This window comes from Carcharodon carcharias (genome assembly GCF_017639515.1).
Source record: "Carcharodon carcharias isolate sCarCar2 chromosome 27 unlocalized genomic scaffold, sCarCar2.pri SUPER_27_unloc_1, whole genome shotgun sequence".
In the NCBI taxonomy this organism is placed as follows: Eukaryota; Metazoa; Chordata; class Chondrichthyes; order Lamniformes; family Lamnidae; genus Carcharodon; species Carcharodon carcharias.
Window position 1 is genome coordinate 7,183,908 of NW_024470624.1, and position 19,431 is coordinate 7,203,338.

General features: G+C 50.8%; 1 protein-coding gene across 1 annotated transcript in view; it reads right to left on the reverse strand.

Annotated features, from left to right (window-relative positions):
- The window catches only part of LOC121273740 (tubulin polymerization-promoting protein family member 3-like), a 34,524-nt gene that overhangs the window by 10,459 nt on the left and 4,634 nt on the right, over positions 1 to 19,431 (reverse strand). The gene's annotated exons all lie outside the window — the stretch shown is intronic.

A 19,431-nucleotide genomic window follows, 5' to 3' on the forward strand; every position in this document is an offset into this window, starting at 1 on the left:
CGACAAGGGCTGAATGGCCTCCTCCTGTTCCTATGGTAAGGGGCTCGAGGGGGCTGAATGGCCTCCTCCTGTTCCCTGTGTCACAGGCTCAACAAGGGCTGAATGGCCTCCTCCTGTTCCTGTGTCACAGGCTTGAAGGGAACTGAATGAGTCTCCTTCTGTTCCTGTGTCACAGGCTCAAGAGGGGCTGAATGGCCTCCTCCTGTTCCCTGTGTCACAGGCTCGAGGGGAACTGAATGGGCCTCCTCCTGTTCCTGTGTCACAGGCTCAAGAGGGGCTGAATGGCCTCCTCCTGTTCCTGTGTAACAGGTTCGAGGGGGCTGAATGGCCTCCTCCTGTTCCCATGTAACAGGCTCGAGGGGGGCGCTGAATGGCCTCCTCCTGTTCCTGTGTAACAGGCTCGAGGGGGGTGCTGAATGGCCCATTCTTATGGTAACAGGCCAAAGGACTCGAATGGCCTCCTCCTGAGCCACAGCCTCTATCGCCCTCCTGGTGCCCGTTGGGCAGGGGTGGTGGGGGGCGGGGGGCGGGGGGGGGCTGCAGGCTGTCGCCTTGGGCATTGTCTGTGCCCAGGAGCCGATGACCAAAACCGATTCGGGGGCAAAAGGCCTGTCGTTACCCGGCTGGGGAGACCTGAGCCCCTGTAACCCGGGGCCACGATGCTCCCGGTGCCAGGACTGAGGGAGTGCCGCACTGTCAGAGGTACCGCCTTCTGATTAATGCTTTAAACCCTTGTTCCTGCTCAGGTGGGCATAAAACATTCTCACCCCCTGCCCCCCCCACCCCCACCGCCCCCCCCCCCCGCCCCCCAACTCTCCCTGTGGCAAATATATATCTCCTCATCCAACATCACGAAAAAAAGCCAACAGACAAAGCACATTTCTGTCCGTTGGATCTTGCTGTGCTCACACTGGATTCCAGGTGTACCCATTGACCTATCCCATTGCCTAAGATCATGAAAGACGCTGGATCAACAGCAAATCTTCCATCCTGTTTCTCATCTCCCCTACATTTCAGGACAGCATACAGGAAAATAAATCGTCACTCAGTAGCTGTTCCCTCTCCCTTTCGCGTGCATGCTGTACCTGTGAACAGGGAGCTTTACTCTGTATCTAACCCCGTGCTGTACCTGTGTACAGGGAGATTTACGCTGTATCTAACCCCGTGCTGTACCTGTGTACAGGGAGCTTTACTCTGTATCTAACCCTGTGCTGTACCTGTGTACAGGAAGCTTTACTCTGTATCTAACCCTGTGCTGTACCTGTGTACAGGGAGCTTTAATCTGTATCTAATGCCGTGCTGTATCTGTGTAGAGGGAGCTTTACTCTGTATCTAACCCCGTGCTGTACCTGTCCTGGGAGTGTTTGATGGGGACAGTGTAGAGGGAGCTTTACTCTGTATCTAACCCCGTGCTGTACCTGTCCTGGGAGTGTTTGATGGGGACAGTGTAGAGGGAGCTTTACTCTGTATCTAACCCCATGCTGTACCTGTCCTGGGAGTGTTTGATGGGGACAGTTAGAGGGTCGGGGGGGGTGCGGAGACTCTCCAGTGGCTGGAGCCTGAAAGGAAGATGGGGGATGAGGGCCCTACCCCTGTTTTGATGCTACACAGGCCCCACCTCCTACTCCAGCTGATCTGTAATGTGGGCGGCCTCGAGGCTGTTGGGCCGGGAGCCGAAGTGAAGGCCTTGACAGAAGGGCATTCAAGACTTGGAGGGCTCTTGAGAGAGTCCTTAAGAGGGAAACTCTGTCAACTTGCCCAGCAAGGAGTTGATAACAAGGCGCAGATTGAAGAGAGTCACAGCGGAGCTGCAAAGCCTCTATTGTTACGACGAGGAGAGAGGGAGACGCCTGAAAGAGTCGGGGAAAGCTGATTCAATCGCTGCTAATTCAAAAGCTAATGGGAGAAGGATTGCAGGGGCTGTGGGGAAGGAGCGGGGATGGTTTGGGACCATCTGGACTGTTCTTTGAAAGAGGTGGCGCTGGGGAGATGGGCCGAATGGCCGTCTTTGACCTTTGTCCAGGCAAATCCAGGCTCGACATCAATCACCCTCAGAGACCCCCTGCGCCCAATGCCCCCGGGACCGACCTCGTTATCTCTGCTCGTCTCCTGAATCTATTCGATGTCCTACACAGCGTGACTCGGAGAATAGTCCCGGCTAGGCCACGGGCTTATATGGGAAAAAACATGGGAACATGGCCCCTCAGCCCCTCCAGCCGGCTCCGCTATTCAAGAAGATCGTGGCTGATCCAATTGTAACCATGACCCCACCGACCCCCTCCTCTCCACATCTGCCCTGTCAAGACTCCTCAGGATCTTAAAGGTTTCAATCAAGTCTCCTCTCACTCTTCTAAACTCCAACGGATACAAGCCCGGCCTGTCCAACCTTCCCTCATAGGACAGGCTGCCCATCCCTGGTGTGAGTCTGGTCAACCTTCCCTGAACTGCTTCCAACACATTTACATCCTTTCTTAAATAAGGAGACCAGTACTGCACACAGTGCTCCAGATGTGCTCTCACCAATGCCCTGTATAACTGAAGCATAACCTCCCTACTTATGTATTCAATTCCCCTCACAATAAATTATTCTGTTCACTTTCCTTATTACCTGCTGTACCTGCACACTAACCTTTTGTGATTCATGCACTAGGACACCCAGATCCCTCTGCACCTCAGAGCTCTGCGATCTCTCACCATTTAGATAATATGCTTTTTTATTCTTCCTGCCAAAACGGACAATTTCACATTTTACCACATTCTACTCTATTTGCCAGATCTTTGCTCACTCACCTAACCTGTCTATATCCCTTTGCAGCCTCGTTATGTCCTCTTCACAACTTACTTTCCTACCTATCTTTGTGTCATCATCAAATTTAGCACCCATTCCTTCGGCCCCTTCATCCAAGCCATTTATACAAATAGTAAAATGCTGAGGCCCCAGAACTGATCCCTGTAGCACACCACTCATCACATCCTGCCAACCAGAGAATGACCCTTTTATGCCTACTCCCTGCTTCCTGTTAGCGAGCCAACCTTCTATCCATGCCACTATGTTACCACTGACACCATGAGCTTTTATTTTCCACAATAACCTTTTTTATGACACTTTATCGAATGCCTTCTGGAAATCTAAGTACAGTACATCAACTGGTTCCCCTTTATCCACATGTGACTGCTTCAAAGAACCCCAAAAAATTGATTAAACATGATTTCCCTTTCACAAAACCATGTTGACTCTGCCTGATGGCCTTGATTTTTTTCTAAGTGCCCTGCTATAACATCTTCACTAATAGCTTTTAACATTTTCCCTATGACAGATGTTAAGTCAACTGGCCTATAGTTTCCTGCTTTCTGTCTCCCTCCCTTTTTGAATAAAGGAGTTAGATTGACTATTTTCCAACCTAATAGAATCTTCTCCAAACCTAGGGAATTTTGGAAAATTAAAACCAACGTGTTAGCTATCTCACTAGCCACTTCTTTTAAGACCCTAGGATGAAGTCCATCAGTAGCTGGGCACCTGTCAGCCCACAGCTCCAATAATTTACTCAGTACCACTTCTCTGGTGACTGTAATTTTCCTGAGTTCCTCCCTCTCTTCCATTTCCTGATTTACAGCTATTTCTGGGATGTTACTTGTTCAATTCACCTCCCATCCACTTAATTTTCCTCATTAACTTCCCAGACTCACTTTCTGTAGGACCAATGCTCACTTTGTTAATTTATCTTTCAGTATCTATAGAAACTCTTACTATCTTTTTATATTTCTAGCTAGTTTTCTCTAGTACTCTGATTTTTCCTTCATCAATCTTTCAGTCACTCTTTGCTCATTTTTATATTCTATTCAATCTTCTGACCAGCCACCTGTCTTTGCACAATTATATGCTTTTTCTTGAAGTTTGATACTGTTCTTAACCTTTTTAGTTAATCACGGATGGTGGGCCCTCCCCTTGGAATATTTCTTTCTTGTTGGAATCCATCTATCCTGTGAATTCTGAAAGATCCCCTTAAAATGTCCACCACTGCATCTCAATTGACCTATCCCTTAACATCAGTTCACTTTAGCTAGCTCTGCTTTCATGCCCTCATTATTACCCTTATTTAAGTTTGAAATACTAGTCTTGGACCCACTCTTCTCTGCCTCAAACTCAATGTAAAGTTCAACCATATAATGACTGTTACCTGGGGATGCATTAGGAGGTGACTAGGAGGTCATCAATTAATCCTATCTCATTGCACAATACCAGGTCTCCTATAACCTGCTCTCTGGCTCCAAAAGCTATCCCGAAAACATTCTATGAACTCTGCAGTTACACTACCTTTGCCCATCAGATTTTCCCGGTAGATATATAGATTAAACTCCCCCATGATTATCACCGTACCCTTCTGACAAGATCCTATTATTTCTTCCTTTATGCACTGCCCTGCCACGTGGTTACTGTTAGGGGAGCTGTACAACACCCCCACAAGTGATTTCTTCCCTTTATCATTTCTCATCTCTACCCTGGAGGGGGTGCAGAGAAGATTCACCAGGATGTTGCCTGGGACGAAACGTTTAAGTTATGAAGAGAGATTGGATAGACTTGGGTTGTTTTCGTTGGAGCAGAGAAGACTGAGGGAGGCGACCTGATCGAGGTGTACAAGATTATGAGGGGCACGGGCAGGGTGGATAGGGAGCAGCTGTTCCCCTTGGTTGAAGGGTCAGTCACGAGGGGGCATAAGTTGAAGGTGAGGGGCAGGAGGTTTAGGGGGGATGTGAGGAAAAACTTTTTTACCGCCCCCACCCCCTGGCCCGCACAGAGAGAGCCCAGCGCTTCTGGGTGCGCCTTAATTGACCCACCATGTAAAATGGCAGCGCCCAGCCGATCGCGCCCACTCCCGCTCCTGCTCTGCCACCCCGAAGAGGAGGAAATTCTCCCCCCCCCATGTGTTTTGTTTCGATACAGATACAGAGCCTTTTGTTAGTTTTGTGGCCTCCAGCCTTACCTGCTAATTTACTCTTTGATTTTTTTACCCTCTGTCCCTTTCTGTTTATCATTCCCCATATTAGCACCTTTCTCTCTTGCCTTGTCTCTTTGATTTACCACATCTGCCCAAGTTTGATCCCTTGCCCCCACTGCTTCGTTCAAAACCCTCTCTACCTCCCTAGTTATCGCGCTCGCTGGAACACCAGCCCCAGCACAGCCCACGATGGTACAGACCCCCAATTTCCCCAGCACTGGCGCCAGTGCCCCATCAACCAGACCCTATGCCAGTTTCTGAACCACAATTCATCTCTCTAACCTTACCAAGGAGGCGGTGGTGTAGTGGTATTATCACTGCCTAGTAATCCAGGGTTAAAGTCTCTGGGTAGACCCAGGTTCAAATCCCACCCATGGCAGAGGGTGAGTTTCGAATTCAATAAAAATCTGGAGGTGGGGGTGATGAAACCATTGCTGATTGCTGTGAAAGCCCATCTGGTTCACTAAGGAGATCTACTATCCTCACCTGGTCTGGCCTACATGTGACTCCAGGCCCACAGCAATGAACAAGGGCAATTAGGGATGGGCAATAAGTGCTTCCCATGAATCAATATTTTTTTTTTTTAAATTGTCCTGGCTCAGTTAATAATGGAGAGACCTTTGAGATACAAAGCAAAAATACTGCTGACTGTTGGAAGCCTGGACTAAAACCAAAAATGCTGGAAAAACTCTAGCAGCAGCGTCGGGGGAGAGAGAAACAGAGTTCATGTTTCGGATCCGTGTGACTCTTTGGAGCTAAAGATTAGAAATGTAATGGGTTTTATACTGTTTAAGGCGGGGTGGGGTGGTGGAGCAAGACAGAAGGGTCAGGGATAATTGGGAGCGAAGGAGAAATTTGACAAAGATGTGTACACAGGGCAGAGGGATTGTTAATAGTAGTGTTAAAGACTGAAGAAGGTGCTAATAGCGGCATAAAGGTAAGATAGCAGAACGTGTTGATAGCAGAACAAGGGTCAGCGCTGTATGAAAGCACAACATAGAAACCAATGACAGATGGCCCTGTAGGGGAGGGGAGTTTGGGGAAAAATAAAATAAGTGAATAAATAAAAAGTAAAATAAAAAAATCAATTGGATTAAAAGAGGAGCCCAGATTGAGGAGAGAGTTCATGGTGTGAAGTTGTTGAACTCAACTGTTAAGTCCGGAAAGCTGTGAAGTACCTAGTCGGAAGATGAGGTGCTGTTCCTCCAGCATTGGGCTTCACTGGAACATTGCAGCAGGCCAAGGACAGACATGTGGGCATGAGAGCAGGGTGGGGTATTGAAATGGCAAGCGACAGGGAGGTCTGGGTCATGCTTGTGGACAAACCAAAGGTGTTCTGCAAAGTGGTCACCCCAAAGTAGAGGAGGCAGCATTGGGAGCAGCGAATGCTATAGACTAAATTGAGGGAAGTGCAAGTGAAATGCTGCTTCACTTGAAAGGAATGTTTGGGCCCTTGGACGGTGAGGAGAGAGGAAGTAAAGGGGCAGGTATTGCACCTTCTGCGGTTGCATGGGAAGGTGCCATAGGAGGGAGGTGAGACATTGGGGCTGATGGAGGAGTGGACCAGGGTGTACTGCAGGGAATGATCCCTGCAAAAGCTGACAGGGGATGAGGGGAAGATGTGTTTGGTAGTGGCATCGTGCTGGAGTTGCAGGAAATGGCAGAAGATGATCCTTTGAATGTGGAGGCTGGTGGGGTGATAAGTGAGGACAAGGGGGACCCTATCATGGTTCTGGGAGGGAGAGGAAGGTGTGAGGGCGAATACGCGGGAGATGGGCCCGACACGGCTGATGGCCCTGTCAACCACAGCGTGGGAGGGGAACCTCAGTTAAGGAAGAAATGCCAGAAGCGCCATTTTGGAAAGTGGCATCATTGGAGCAGATGAGACGGAGGTGAAGGGACTGAGAGAATGGGACAGAGTACCTACAGGAAGCGGGGTGTGAGGAGCTGTAGTCGAGGTAGCTTGACTGGGAATTGGTGGGCTTGTAATGAACATGGGTGGACAGTCTTTCACCAGAAACGTAGACAGAGGGGTCAAGGAAGGGAAGGGGAGTGTCAGTGGTGGACCATGTGAAGGTGGGAGAAGGGTGGAAATTGGAAGCAAAATCGATCATTTTTTTCCAGGTCCAGACGAGAGCATGAAGCAGCACCGATACAGTGATCGATGTACCGAGGAAAGAGTTGTGGGATGGGGCCGGAGTAGGACAGGAACAAGGAATGTTCCGCATGCCCCATAAAGAGACAGGCATAGCTGAAGCCCATGCAGGTATCCATAGCTGGACCTCTTGCTTGGAGGAAGTGAGACAAGTTTTAGGAGAACTTGTTCAGTGTGAGAACAAGTTCAGCCAGACGGAGGAGAGTGGCGGTGGATGGGGATCGTTCTTTTGTCTTTTTTATTTTAATATAAATTTTTTATTTCCCCCCTCCCCCCCAACAGGGCCACCTGTCACTGGTCGCTATGTAATGCTGTTGACACATTCCTACTATCTTACCTTTGTGCCACTATGTCACAAAGCTATGAATGTATATAAAATTATTGGAAAGTGTTTTTCTTTTAAAATAGTGGGTTTAGTCTGCACGTGTGTTTTAATTGGATCAAAGCCAGCTAGTCTGGGTGCTTTGATGTGTACTAGGTTTGAGATGTAGGAGAGATAGGCCTGCATTTGCATTTTTTGAATAGAGCATTCAAGAAATGGGGTGAAATCTGGCACCTAGCTAGCAGAGACCAAGCAATATGTTTACATTATTCATACAATTGGTGCTAAGAAAGGGGTTTTATTGCTAGAAGAGGTGGAGTTCAAAGAGGCTGGTGATACAAGGGGAATTTACATTCAATGGGCTGTGGTAGATATAACTTCAGCCGTGTTGTGTTTGTGTGTGTGTGCAGAGCCGAGGCAATGTGAGATCAAAAGGCAGCTTGTAAGCCTCCAACTGGCTCCACAGGAACCAAAGTGGAAAGAACCTCATTTTGAATTCGTAAAGTGAAAAATGCTTTGCCTGATGTTTGGTTAAGTCTATGGGTGGCTGTTGCTTTAATGGAGATTAGTTTGGGAATGTGTTAAAAGTGATGATGGTAGTATATATTTTTTTAAATATATGTGTAAATTATGTTTCATTTAGTTTAATGCACAACCTCTTGAGAACTGGTGGTCTGATACCTGAATTTAGAGCTGCATCTCAACTGTAACGCTTAAAATTCTAGGTTATGACAGTTGTTTAAAGTTTCCCTCTGGGATTTTTAAATAACTCAGCTTTACCAACTGCATCAGTCATAACACACTATCAGCACCTTCTTTAGTCTTTAACGCTACCGTTAACACTCCCTCTGTCCTGTGTCCATGACATCTTTGTCAATCTCTACTTAGCCCCAATCCTACCCCTGACCTTCTATCTTGATCCATCCCCTCTTAAACAGTATAAAACCCATCACATTTCTACACCTCTTTAGCTCTGAAGAAGAGTCATGCGGCTTTGAAACATTAACTCTGTCTCTCTCTCCACAGATGCTGCCTGGCCTGCTGAGTTTTTCCAGCGTTTTCTGTTTTTAATTATCATTATCATTGAGGTTCTGCTTCTTAACTTGGTGCCTATCTCCTCATACTGACTATACAGAACCCTCCTTCCTCGTCGTTGGTACCTACATGGACCGCGACAAGTGGATCCTTCCACTGACCACCCCACCCACCCCCCAACCCCTGTAAGTTCCTCTCCAGCCCTGAGCAGATTTCCTGAACCCTGGCACCAGGCAGGCAACACAGCCATCTGGGCCCTCACTCTCTGCTGCAGAGAACAATGTCAATCCCCCCTCACTATACTGTCCCTTACCCGTGCGCCTGTATTTATATGTCCTGAAATGAAAGAGACCAGCTACCCCTCAGAGACAGAGAGAAAAAAACGATTCAAGCTAGTTTCTGAAATTAACTATCTACAGCTGCCCTCCTGTGGATAGCTTCTGTTTCCCTGCTTAGGCCCCCTGGATGAGATACAGAATTTAAACAGTACTTTCAGCTAATCGTTAACTACAAACAATGTTAGGTTTTCAGGATGAGGTCTCAAATTCCCCCTGCTCAACAAACTCCCAGCATTTCATTCAGGCTGCACTCCAGGGCACAACTCGCTCTTGAACAGCAGCCTAAGCACCAGTGTGATACCGAGCCCAACAGGGAGGGTCCCGGGTTCCACCCCACCCCTCCCTTCCCCCTCCCCCACCCTGTCTGTCTGGAATTAGCTGATACCAGCCTGACCAGGCGGCAGTTGGGGGGGGGGGGAACCAGGCGGTAGAGGGAGTGGCAGGAGGTGGGCTGCTTCAATTGGCACTGAGTTCCACACACACATATGCACACACGCATACACGACAGCTGGGAGGGCCCAGAGGCCAAAGCCCAGATACAAGACAACAAGATTTAGGAGCAAGTGTAGGCCATTCGGCACCCCCCATCCCCAACCACCGAGCCTGCTCACCCCATTCTATAAGACCATGGCTGATCTGATTGTGGCCTCAACTCCACTTTGCTGCCTGTCCCTCCACTCATAACCCTCGACTCCCCTCGTCGATGAAAACTCTGTCTAACTCGACCTCGGATATCTTCAGTGACCCGGCCTCCGCTGCTCTCTGGGGAGGGTGGGAGAGAATTCCACAGACTGACACCCCCCACCTCTGAGAGAAGAAATTCCTCTTAGTCTCCCTCTTCAATGGGAGACCCCCTCCCCACCTTATTTTTAAACTGTGCCCCCCCTTGTTCTAGATTCACCCCACGAGGGGGGGAAACACCCTCTCAGCATCCACCCTGTCAAACCCCCTCTCCCCCCCTCAGGATCTTATCTGTCTCAATAAGATCCCCTCTCGTTCTTCTAAACCCCAATGGGTACCGGCCCCCAACCTGCTCAACCTTTCCCCATGAGACAAACCCTCCCCTTCATTCCGGGAATCGGCAGAGCGAACCTTCTCCAAACGGCTCTCAGCGCGAGTGTGTCCCCCTTAAGTAAGGAGACCAGGACTGTCCAGTGATACACTAGGGTCACTGACCCCCGAACCCTCACCCCCATTACCCCAGGTTACGGAGGGAGTCACCATCAGCCTGACCTCCTCCTCTTACTCAGGGCCCAGCCCTCCCCCCGCTACCCTCCGCACCCCCCCCCCCCCAGTCCTCAGGCCGCAGTGAGGTGTATGTGGAGGGGATGGGGGAGGTGGGCTGGAACAGGGCCATGGACCAGCTTTGGCAACCCATCCATGCCAAACAGCGTCCACCCCACTCCCCAGTTGAACGCCCCACCAACATTCTTGCCGGGGCTTGCGTGTGAGGGAGTACCCCAGGCCTGTGGAGGCCCATACTCTCGCGAGGGGTGGGGTGGGTCAAGGCATCCCACGTTCACCTCTCCCCCTTCCCCCCTTGCCCCTTCCCCACCACCCCCCCCCCCCTTCCTGCCTGAACGATACCCCTTCCCCACCATCCATCCATCTCTCTCTGGGAAAGGCGTTCCCAGCCGCGTGGTTTGGCCTTGCTGCCTGTCGGTAGGCGTTCCTCTCACTCACTCGTCCACTCACTCGGGTCTCAGTGGGTGAGGCGTGGCTTAGCACACAGGGTGAGGTCAGGCCTCCCCTTGCCGAACAGCGGGGTCCATTGCGCCCGCGCTCCTGCACACAGGAGATGAAACGGAAACGTGCAAGCTGGGCAGTGCCGGCCAGGAGCTAACTGTTCCGATATACCCGCCGTGTACGCGTGCGTGTACAGGAGCCGCCGAACACCGAGGCATTTATCGCGAGGGGAGGGGGGGGTCGGAGCACGGGAATAACGAAGTCTGGCTGAGGTTGTTACAGGGTTTTGGTGAGACTGTGTCCGGAGCGGAGAGCGCGCTGTGCCGTTTTGGTCTCCCCATTTGAAGGAGGTGGAGGGAGTGAATGTTGGTGGATGGGGTGCCAATCGAGCGGGGCTGCTTTGTCCTGGACTCGCCTCGGAGGCAGAGCCGGGGGGAAGGTTCACTCAATCGGTCCCCGGGGTGAGGGGAGAGTAGGGTCAGGGAGGGGGTTGTCCTGCGCCGAGAGGCTGAGTAAAACCGGGCTCGGATTCTCCGGGAATCGAGGAGAACGAGAGGCGACCTCGTCGGGACCTACGTGGTTCTGAAGTGGGGGGTTCGACAGGGCGGATGTCCAAAGATTGTTCCCTGGCTGGTCCTGGGGAATCTAAAACACAGGATGGGGGGAGGGAGGTGAGGGGCAGAGTCTCGGGAAGAGGGGGCCGGACATTTTGGGGACTGAGATGAAGCGGAATTTCTTCACTCGGAGGGGTTTGTGAATCTTTAGGATTCTCCACCCCAAAGGGTAGCGGACGCTCCATTGTTGAAGAGGCCTGGATGGACAGATTTCCAGACACTCTCGGTGGGGGGGTGGGGGTGTCAAGGGATACGTGGAGCAGGTGGGAACATGGAGTCGAAGCGCACCACCCCCCCAAGATCAGCCACGATCGTATTGAATGGCAGACCAGGCTCGATGGGCCGAATCGCCTGGTGTTCTTGTGTCTCTCACACACACACACACACAGAGGCCAGACCATACCAGATGAGAGGGACTTATTCCCTTTTAGCCACTGATACCGGGATGAACAGTATCCACATGCCTCCCTTTTACTTAGCAGGCTGGGTGTTCCGTGCAATGTGGGTCACACTAGGCAAAATGTACCCTCCAATTTGACAGCCAGGCAGTAAGCACCAGTATCCAGGCTTTGGGCTGACAAGTGGCAAGTATCATTCGTGCCACACAAGTGCCAGGCGATGAACATCCCCAACAAGAGAGAATCTAACCATCGCCCCTTGACGTTCAATGGGCATTACCATCACTATCAACATCCTGGGGGTGACCATTGACCAGAAACTGAACCGGACCAACCATATAAACACTGTGGCTACAAGAGCAGGTCAGAGGCTGGGAATCCTGCGGAGAGTCACTCACCTCCTGACTCCCCCCAAAGCCTGTCCACCATCTACAAGTCAGGAGTGTGATGGGACACTCCCCCTCACTTGCCTGGATGAGTGCGGCTCCCACAACACTCGAGAAGCTCGACACCGTCCAGGACAATTCAGCCCCCGCTCGATCGGCACCCCATCCACAAACATTCACTCCCCCCACCACCGACTCACAGTGGCAGCAGTGTGTGTACCGTCTACAAGATGCACTGCAGCAACTCACCGAGGCTCCTTCGACAGCACCTTCCAAACCCACAACCTCTACCATCTAGAAGGACAAGGGCAGCAGACGCACGGGGAACACCCCCACCTGGAATTTCCCCTCCGAGCCGCACTCGCCATCCCGACTTGGGAATATATCGGCCGTCCCTTCACTGTCGCCGAGTCAAAACCTTGGGAACCCCCTCCCTAACAGCACAGTGGGTGTACCTACACCACAGGGACTGCAGCGGCTCAAGGAGGCGGCTCGCCCACCACCTTCTCAAGGGGGCAATTAGGGGATGGGGCAATAAATGCAGGCCCACCCAGTGGAGCCCACATTCAATGAATGAATTTAAAAATATTGTAGTAGGCTCCCCTGCCTTCAAATATGTTCCAATGGTGGGCGGGGATTGGGTGGGGTGGGGAAGTATTGTCCAGCCCTGTGTGTGTGAGAGAGGCAGAGAGGAGCAGAGGGAGAGAACGAAATAGAGAGAAGAGGGATAGGAGCAATGGTGGCTGCACTATCCCAGAATTCACTGCAGTACAGAAAGCCCTCTATTAAAAACAAAAAAACTGCGGATGCTGGAAATCCAAAACAAAAACAGAATTACCTGGAAAAACTCAGCAGGTCTGGCAGCATCGGCGGAGAAGAAAAGAGTTGACGTTTCGAGTCTTCATGACCCTTCGACAGAACTTGAGTTCGAGTCCAAGAAAGAGTTGAAATATAAGCTGGTTTAAGGTGTGTGTGTGTGTGGGGGGCGGAGAGATAGAGAGAGAGAGAGGTGGGGGGGGGGTGTGGTTGTAGGGACAAACAAGCAGTGATAGAAGCAGATCATCAAAAGACGTCAACGACAATAGTACAATAGAACACATAGGTGTTAAAGTTAAAGTTGGTGATATTATCTAAACGAATGTGCTAATTAAGAATGGATGGTAGGGCACTCAAGGTATAGCTCTAGTGGGGGGGTTTTTTTAAATAATGGAAATAGGTGGGAAAAGGAAAATCTTTATAATTTATTGGAAAAAAAAAGGAAGGGGGAAACAGAAAGGGGGTGGGGATGGGGGAGGGAGCTCACGACCTAAAGTTATTGAATTCAATATTCAGTCCGGAAGGCTGTAAAGTGCCTAGTCGGAAGATGAGGTGTTGTTCCTCCAGTTTGCGTTGGGCTTCACTGGAACAATGCAGCAAGCCAAGGACAGACATGTGGGCAAGAGAGCAGGGTGGAGTGTTAAAATGGCAAGCGACAGGGAGGTTTGGGTCATTCTTGCGGACAGACCGCAGGTGTTCTGCAAAGCAGTCGCCCAGTTTACGTTTGGTCTCTCCAATGTAGAGGAGACTGCATTGGGAGCAACGAATGCAGTAGACTAAGTTGGGGGAAATGCAAGTGAAATGCTGCTTCACTTGAAAGGAGTGTTTGGGTCCTTGGACGGTGAGGAGAGAGGAAGTGAAGGGGCAGGTGTTGCATCTTTTGCGTGGGCATGGGGTGGTGCCATAGGAGGGGGTTGAGGAGTAGGGGGTGATGGACCAGGGTGTCCCGGGATTAAACCTGCCCTAGCCTGCCATCAGCAGCCTGTCCCATTGACACGCCAGCATAAGGCACCGGGAATCATGCCAGATTCAAACAGGTTAACTTATACGATATGTCACATCCCCAGGGCTCTCCACAGACAACGGGAAGCCTACGAAACGCGGCCCTCGGCATAGTACGAGCGAATGGTGCGGCCAATTTACGCACAGCAAGATCCCACCGTCAGCAATGAGGGAGAGGCCAGGTCATTCTCCTTTCGCTGGGCTGGTCGAGGGATTAGATATGGGCCCCGGGGGAGTGGGAGTAGGCGGATAGGGTTGGGGGTTTGGGGGGTGCGTAGGCAGTGTGGGGGAGGAGATCCTTCCCCAAAGGTCCTCTCCCAAAAGCAGCCGTGGGATCTTTTCTGTCCATCCATAAAGGCAGGCGGGGCCCCTGGGTTTAATGGCTCATTCGCCGGGGTGTCACAGCACCTCCAACCATGCAGCACTCCCTCGGTACCGGCACGGCGAGTGTCGGCCATGGGTTAGGGGGCTCGAGTCTCTGGAGTGGGGACTCGAACCCTCGACCTTATAGTAAAAGGGGAGTATGAGATGCCCAGTGCCAAAAGTGGCACTTAAGCTTAGTGCCGATCATCGACCTCAGTGCCGCCACCGTCTGGGATCAGCTCAACCTTGTATTAACGAATGGGCATTTGGTAAGCACAGAACTTGAGTATTGCTGAAAAAATACATCTTTTTGTCGAAGCCTTTCGTCTTGCACTCATCAGGACAATTCTCAAGAATGCCAAACGTAAAGGGAACAACAATTTATACTTCATGGGAAGAGAGTGCCGATTGCTCGGCAGGTGGACTCTGATTGGCGGTGGCGTTGCCATGCAGAATGCACCAGCTTCAGCAAAGCATCTTTTTCCTTAATGACTGGGATGAAGGGACCGACTGTACTGTAGCCAAATGCGCTGACGATACAAAGATAGGCAGGAAAGTAAGATGTGAGGACACGAAGAGTCTGCAAAGGGTTACAGATAGTGAATGGGCCACATTTTGCCAGATGGGGTGTAATGTGGGAAAACGTGATGTTGCCAGCATTGAAATGCAGAACATTACTGAAATGGAGAGAAACTGCAGAACTCTGAGGTACTGAGGGATCTGGGTGTCCTGGTACATGAATCACAAAAAGTCAGAATGCAGGTACAGCGAGTAATGTGGAAGGCACATGGAGTGTTGACCTTTATTGCAAGGGTGGGGTTGGAGTATAAAAGTAGGGAAGTCTTGCTACAACTGGACAGGGCGTTGGCGAGTCTGCAGCCGAAGTACTGCGTTGAGTTCTGGTCTCCTTACTTAAGGAGGGACACACTTGCACTGGAAGCCGTTCAGAGAAGGTTCACTTGGCTGATTCCCAAGGTGAAGGGGGGTTTGTCTTATGGGGAATGGTTGAGCAGGTTAGGCCGGTACCATTGGAGTTTAGAAGAACGAGAGGGGATCTTATTGAGACGGTTAACATCATGAAAGGGGATAGGGGGTTTGACAGGGTGGATGCTGAGAGGATGGTTCCCCCTCATCGGGAGGGGGGAGGAAATCTAGAACGAGGGGGGGCACAGTTTAAAAATAAGGGGGGGTGGGGTCTCCTACTGAAGATGGAGATGAAGAGGAATTTCTTCTCTCGGAGGGGGGGGGTCAGTCTGTGGGATTCTCTCCCCCCCCCCCCGCCCCAGAGAGCAGTGGAGGCCGGGTCACTGAATGTATCCGAGGCCGAGTTAGACAGAGTTTCAATCGATGAGGGGAGTCGAGGGTTATAGGTGGAGGGAGGGACAGGCAGGAAAGTGGAGTTGAGGCCACAATCAGGTCAGCCACGATCTTATCGAATGGGGGGAGGCAGCTTCGAGGGGCCGAATGGCCTACTGCTGCTCCTCATTCTTCTGGTCTTATAGATCTTTGTTGCACGACATTCCATGGCTGAAACTGATCAAGGCTGCATGACCACACATAATTGTCAAGTCTGTTGCTGTTGTCTTGCTGCTTGGCTCCTCCCTCTTTCCTTGTTTTGAACATTCACCAGGATGTGGGCCTCGCTGGGCCGGGCCCAGCATTTATTGCCCTATCCCCCTAATTGCCCCCTCGAGAAGGTGGCAGTGGGTGAGCCGCCTTCTTGAGCCGCTGCAGTCCCTGTGGTGTAGGTACACCCACTGTGCTGTTAGGGAGAGAGCTTCCCCAGGATTTTGGCCCAGCTGAGGAGTTACAAGGGGAACTGAACATTGTGTAGTCACCCTTGTGGGAGTGAAGGTCATGGGTGAAGCAGCTGAAGATGGTTGGGCCGAGGACACTACCCTGAGGAACTCCTGCACTGATGTCCTGGAGCTGAGATGACTGTCCTCCAACAACCACAACCATCTTCCTTTGTGCTGGGTATGACTCCAACCAGCGGAGAGTTTTCCCCCTGATTCCCATTGACTCCAGTTTTGCCAGGGCTCCTTGATGCCACACTCAGCCAAATGCTGCCTTGATGTCAAGGGCAGTCACTCCCACCTCACCTCGGGAGCTCAGCTCTTTTGTCCATGTTTGAACCGAGGCTGTGATGAGGTCAGGAGCTGAGTGGCCCTGGCAGAACCCAAACTGGGCATCAGTGAGCAGGTTATTGCTAAGCAAGTGCCACTTGACAGCACTGTTGATGACCTCTTCCATCACTTTACTGATGATGGAGAGTAGACTGATGGGACGGTAACTGGCCGGGTTGGATTTGTCCTGCTTTTTGTGTACAGGACATACCTGGGCAATTTCTCACATAGCCGGGTAGATGCCAGTGCTGTTGCTGTACGGGAACAGCTTGGCTGGGGGCGTGGCAAGTTCTGGAGCACAAGTCTTCAGTACTATTGCCGGAATATTGTCAGGGCCCATAGCCTTTTCAATATCCAGTGTCTTCAGCCATTTCTTGATATCACATGGAGTGAATCGAACTGGCTGAAAACTGGCATCTGTGATGCTGGGGACCTCCGGAGGAGGCCGAGATGGATCATCCACTCGGCACTTCTGGCTGAAGATTGTAGCGAATGCTTCAGCCTTATCTTTTGCACTGCTGTGCTGGGCTCCTCCATCATTGAGGATGGGGATATTTGTGGAGCCTGCTCCTGCAGTGAGTTGTTTAATTGTCCACCACCATTCACGACTGGATGTGACAGGACTGCAGAGCTTAGATCTGATCCGTTAGTTTTGGGGTTGCTTAGCTCTGTCTATCACTTGCTGCTTATGCTGTTTGGCATGCATGTAGTCCTGTGTTATAGCTTCACCAGGTTGGCAACTCATTTTTAGGTATGCCTGGTGCTGCTCCTGGCATGTCCTCCTGCAATCTTCATTGAACCAGGGTTGATCCCCTGGCTTGATGGTAATGGTAGAGTGGGAGATATGCTGGGCCATGAGGTTACAGATTGTGTTTGAGTTCAATTCTGCTGCTGCTGATGGCCCACAGTGCCTCATGGATGCCCAGTCTTGAGTTGCTGGATCCGTTCGAAGTCTATCCCATTTAGCACGATGGTAGTGCCACGCCACATGGTGGAGACTATCCTCAATGTGAAGGCGAGACTTCATTTCCACAATGACTGTGTGTGGTCACTCCTACCGATACTGTCATGGACAGATGCATCTGCGGCAGGCAGGTTGGTGAGGATGAGGTCAAGTATGTTTCTCCCTCTTGTTGGTTCCCTCACCACATGCCGCAGGCCCAGTCTAGCAGCTATGTCCTTTAGGACTCGGCCAGCTAAGTTAGTAGTGGTGCTACCGAGCCACTCTTGGTGCTGGACATTGAAGTCCCCCACCCAGGGTACATTCTTTCAACCTTCAGTGCCTCCTCCAAGTGATGTTCAACATGGAGGAGCACTGATTCACCAGCTGAGGGAGGGCGGTACGTGGTAACCAGCAGGAGGTTTCCTTGCCCGTGGTTGACCTGATGCCATCAGACTTCATGGGGTCCAGAGTCGATGTTGAGGACTCATGGAGCAACTCCCTCCCGACTGGAAACCAGGAATAGTTATTTTTCTCTTGTATCTAGGGGAACTGGCATCTAGTGTTGTGCTGTGTTTTACTTGTAGCCATGGCGATGACAACAACAAAATTTGCTTGTCAGCAACTCACTACAAGCATCTTGCCTGAGGCAGGGCAGGACAGGGCAGGGTTAGACTAAAAATTCAACCTTATCTCATTGTGGGGCCATTGGGGACAGCAAAGGGGAGAGAGAGAGAGAGAGAGAGAGAGAGAAAGAACAAGACGAGAGAGAGAAAGTACAAGGCAGAGAGAGAAAAAGAGAGAGAAAGTACAAGACAGAGAGAGAGAGAGAGCACGTGACAGAAAGAGAGAGAGAAAACACAAGACAGGGAGAGAGAGAGACAGAGGGAGAAAGAGAAAGTACAAGACAGAGAGATGGAGAGAAAGCACAAGACAGAAATAGAGAGAGAAAACACAAGAGAGGGAGAGAGAGAAAGCACAAGACAGAGATGGAGAGAAAGCACGAGACAGAAAGAGAGAGAGAGAGAAAGCACAAGACAGAGATATGGAGAGAAAGCACGAGACAGAAAGAGAGAGAGAAAGTACAAGACAGGGAGAGAGAGAGAGGGTGAGAGAGAAAGCACATGACAGAGAGATGGAGAGAAAGTATGAGACAGAAAGAGAGAGTGAGAAAGCACGAGACGGAGTGGGAGGGAGAGGGCGAGACAGAAAGCGGTGGTGATAGTGTAGTGGTATTGAATGAATAAAAAAAGAGAGAGGAAGAACAAGTGAGAGATAGAGAGAGTGAGAGAGAAAGAAAGCAGATGACAGGGAGATGTAAAGTGCAAGGTGGAGAGAATGAGAGAAAGAAAGGAGGAGACAGAATGAGAGAGTGAGAGAGAGAAAGGAAGTACAAGACAGAGAGAGAGAGAAAGAAGGTAACACAAAGTGAGCAGAAGACAGAAAGAGATAGGCACAGAGACAAATCATGCAAGACAGAGACAGGGGAGATGGCGAGGCAAAGAGAGAGATAAAGAGTGAGGCAGGGAAATAGGAAATGAATGTGAGGTGAAGGGAAAGGAAGGGACAGCAGGGGAGAAAGAGGGTGTGAGAGTGAGCGAGAGAGAGAGGGTGTGAGAGTGAGCAAGAGAGAGAGGGTGTGAGAGTGAGCGAGAGAGAGAGGGTGTGAGAGTGAGTGAGAGAGAGAGGGTGTGAGAGTGAGCGAGAGAGAGAGGGTGTGAGAGTGAATGAGAGAGAGAGGGTGTGAGAGTGAGCGAGAGAGGGTGTGAGAGTGAGCGAGAGAGAGAGGGTGTGAGAGTGAGCGAGAGAGAGAGGGTGTGAGAGTGAGTGAGAGAGAGAGAGAGTTCGGCAGTGAGTGAGAGAGGCTTCGAGAGTGAGTGAGAGAGGATGTGAGAGTGAGTGAGAGAGAGGGTTTGAGAGTGAGAGAGAGAGGGTGCAACAGACAGTGACGGTGCATGGGAAAGCCAATGCAAGATAGAGGCAGAAATTCAGGGAGCAAAACTGTCTAAATTATCCTCTACAGTTTCCCTCTAAACACTCACAGGGCAGGTACAGCACGGGGTTAGATACAGAGTAAAGGTCCCTCTACACCGTCCCCATCAAACACTCCCAGGACAGGTAGAGCAGCAGGGTTAGATACAGAGAAAAGCTCCCTCTACACTCCCCCCATCAAACACTCGCAGGACAGGTACAGCTCGGGGTTAGATACAGAGTAAATCTCCCTCTACACTGTCTCCATCAAACACTCCCAGG